This window comes from Gavialis gangeticus, unplaced genomic scaffold, assembly GCF_001723915.1.
Source record: "Gavialis gangeticus isolate Ggan-Ray unplaced genomic scaffold, GavGan_comp1, whole genome shotgun sequence".
Taxonomy (NCBI): domain Eukaryota; kingdom Metazoa; phylum Chordata; order Crocodylia; family Gavialidae; genus Gavialis; species Gavialis gangeticus.
The window spans coordinates 57744429-57748360 of NW_017729022.1; the positions used below are offsets into that span (position 1 = coordinate 57744429).

Consider the following 3932-nt stretch of genomic DNA (forward strand, 5'->3'; position numbering starts at 1 on the left):
CTACATTGTTTAAAGTTGATGCATTTACAGTGAAATCGTGCAGTTTTCTCTTAAATGGATCGAAATGAAAAATGCTTACTTTTTGAAAATTAATACAGGTTGGTAAAAGAAAACTGAGTCCAGTGTTCTAACTTAGTCTCATCTATTTCAACTATTCTAATAAAACTAGGCTCAGTTTAGTGTATTTAAACAGGCCAACATGGAAAGCATACCTTTTTGAGATGGAAAATAAATGATGCATTCAGGAAAAATGCTAAACTGGAGGACTATTCAATTAATTCACTATATTAAGTTCTGTTATACAAATACTTTTTTTTTCTTGTTTTTAGTCTTTGTTGAGAATGTTGAAAACCCATGGATGTGTCATATACCCACCTTCTGCTTGAGAACAGCAAAAGAATAAACCTTTTTTTAAAAGCATACAGCTAATACGTCTAAGATTTAAAATCCACATGGTTTTATCCAGAAAAGGGCTCTCTAGGGAAATGTTGTTTGTATCTTAGTTTGTGGAGTTACTGAATAAATACTAAGTATTATTTGTGTGGTACATCATAAAAATATTTGTATTCATTTGTTTTATTACCATAGTTAACCATAGTTCTCTTTTCTTCTCTCTACACCAAAGCTTCTTTACATTTATTAATTAAAGATGTTTACATTAGAATTGAATCTCAAGTGCTTCATTGTATGCATTTTGCACTTGCACCTTTCCACATCAAACTCCTGGTATGTGATTAGTGACATAATCTCACACCACTTGATTCAGTGGCACTTTGGTCCTTCTGTAAACCAGCTTCTCTCCCTAGGACTTTAAATGTATTATAAATATTTGCTGTCTTTAAAAACATGGTGTAAAATGCATTTGGCCAAGGATTTGGATGTATTTTTCCTTCCACTTAGTGTGTCATATTTCTTTACTTTTTAAAGTCACTGGTGTTCTGAGTTGCTGCTGCAGTACAAATAAATAAGTTGAGGTGGAAGGTTTACAATTCTTTCAGAATTGACTGCTGTTTAAACGTTCTTGCACAATAGTGTTTTTAAATCTGGGATAGAGTCTGTTTTACCTTTTACACGTGATTTGACAATAATTTCTTTAGTTATACTTTTTTTGATTGAACCAAGGTGAGACAAACTAATGAAAATGCATTCTAGTCCCACAGCTTTAAGAGGTTTGGTAACAATCCTGTTCTTAGTGATGAGCAGGCAGCTGTTCCTTCCAAAGTGTATGTACCATCATTATTGTAGCAATCTGAGTGGTAGTGACTCAAGAGGTGATGCAGACTGCTTGCTTTTTTTTCCCCTGGACTCATGGAACATGTATGATATGTTCTTAGTTATCACCTATCTGAAGAGTAAGTGTTGATGCCACTTTAACCCTTGTCTCTGTCTGTCTGTCTCTCTCTCGCTCTCTTTTTTTAAAGAAACTATAACTAGTCCTCTGAATTTAAATCAATATATATGCCATCTGGACTAAACTGAACAGTGTTTTTAACACATAACTAATTTCCTCTACTCACCTTAGTGGAGCAGATAAGTGATTTCAAATAGTGACTTCAAAGTTATATGGGAAGAGTTCTAAACAGGAAGCTAAACATGAAATAATCGGGTCATGAAATGTAACTATTGGTGTTGACTTTTATAGTGGAAAAACCAAGGCCAGAATTGGATCCAGCCTGCCAGTTCAGTGTGTAAGAATGCAAAAATGAATTTTAATGTCTGTATTTTGAGCTTTATTGGAGGTGTAGTTTAGGAAAGTCTCCTCAAAATAGCCTTGGAAACTGATTCAGTTTTTTAATTTTTCAGAATATAATTTCTTTTGTAAATTCAAGAAATCCAAGTAGTGCTGAACAAACTGATAAGTATTAGTCATCTAATAGAGGTGGTTGTATAATTAAAGAAGGAACAGAGCTGTGTTTTGATGTACTTAGTGTAGGAAGATAGGGACAGTCTGAAAACAGGACATTTCCTCAAAAGCATGTTTTCTAATAATACTTTTCTGCCACAGTTAGGGGTTTGAATTCTAATATAGTTTTTAAAAATACTAGAGAATATACTGTTCCATATTGAACCAAGTTACCATGTACCTTCCTTGGCCTTTAAAAATGACAGAGGAGTTTAGAATAATTTATTTCAGCAAAAGTTAAACTAACTTTGAGTGGGTAGTGTGTACAAGCAACACCTGGGCCTGAGGCAGGGGAAGAAGAAGAGAAATGATTGGCTGTCATAGAGTCAAAAGTGAAAATACCAGTTATGAACGCAAGCACTATTAGTCATACTATAATGGCATTATGCAAGGGAATATCTAAACATTAGAAAAAATTCTTAAATCTCCTGGGGACTGATCATACTAGAGAACTATGACCCATTTATGATAGTCTTTCAGTTCCTTGTTGCCACTGTTCATAGTAAATGTTGTATTTTAACTATGTTGTTGGGGACTCGGATAACTAGAATTCATTCTGTTTCTTGAATATTACCTTGTTCTACCCAATAAAAACAATTTTTTTTAAATGAAACAAATCTTGTTTGTTTTTCTGTTTCCTTACCAAAAAAATGTGAACAAGGCCAACTTGTTATCAGAAAAAAGGATTGCAAAATAAAAAGGCTGTCACTTTGCCCTCTTAAGGTTTATTCTTTTTTTCTTTTTTCCTTGTCCTGTAAATAGTCTTTAATAGATGTTGCAGTTTGGAGAGTTTTCTTTCATATAATTGGGAGGAACTGATTAAATAAAATACTTCTGGTCTCTCTTGCTTTCAGACTTTGGCAGAGAAATATGGTCGGCCCCGATCCTAAGTGTGTATAATATGGACGTGTTGAAAACACAAATGATTGTTACACCAGTAGAGGGCATCTTTTTTTTGGCAGGTGTGATGCAGATTAAACCCCATACCATCACAAGTGGCATTCTGATCCTCTTACTCTGCATGCTCTGCTGCTCTGCTTTGTGCTCCCCACACTGTCTACCACTGTGCTGCCTGCCCCCTCCCTAATCCATTTGCCGCACAGAGGTTGCCCATGCCACTTGTGGCACTCCTGCTGCAGATGGCTACCCTTGCCAAAAGATCATGGTCTTCTGGCGACATAGTACTTAGAAATTTTGCAATGATTTAATTATGGTGATAAGGTTACCTCACAAAAATATCTATCAGCTAGAGAGTCTTGTGTTAGGAAGCAATTCTTCAAAACGTGTTGTTTTACTCCCTTCTGAATTCCTTTGTCTGTTTCTGGTATTGTCACTTCCATCTGATATGTGCTTTATGATGTATATATGTATTTTAGCTGAAAGCAACAAAGTACTTTAATCTTAAATAAACAAACTAACAAGTGATAAAATTTCCAATAGTGGCTGCTAGTAGTTGCCTGCTGTGTATTGTCAGATTGCACGAGAGAAGAGAATGGTTTGGCTCTTTTAGGCACTTCTTTACAATATGTAGAAAAACAAGCTATATTAATGTGGAGATCCCTAACCCAAGTTACTTGCTGGCAGTTTCACATGGCAAGTAAAAGAATTCCAAAGATACTTTCCTACAAGAGAAATTTCCAATTCAGTGTTGCATCCAATATGGGGGATAGCTAGATTAGACCTCATCATGACTGATAAAGAGGAATTGATCACAGAATTGAAAAATTAGCAGTTAGTTAGACACTTGATAGCATTTGTTGTGTGCGAATGGAATGAAATCTAAACGTATTAAGTATACTTTGTGCTTTTTGAAACACATTCCCTTACATTGAAGGCAGTTATAAAGAGAATTAAAGAAGAGAGAGATGAATAACTGGGAATGTTTTACCAGATGTTCAAAAAGCTGCAGTCCCATAAATGAAAAGGCTGCACAGGTTAAAATTAGCTTGGAGTAAAGGCTGTATTGAAGAGTTCCCAAAAAGTGGTCTCAGAAGCTCTTTAGAACATGAATGTTGATTCTCCTTCCCCT

At 35.1% G+C, this 3932-nt stretch overlaps 1 protein-coding gene across 1 annotated transcript in view; it reads left to right on the forward strand.

Moving 5' to 3' along the window:
- Window positions 1–639: 639 nt before the first annotated feature.
- Window positions 640–3932, forward strand: part of CDK17 (cyclin dependent kinase 17) — a 184850-nt gene continuing 181557 nt past the window's right edge. Inside the window, exon 1 of the mRNA XM_019515050.1 lies at window positions 640–726. The gene's annotated coding sequence lies outside the window, so the exon portion shown is untranslated. The remainder of the gene's footprint in view (window positions 727–3932) is intronic.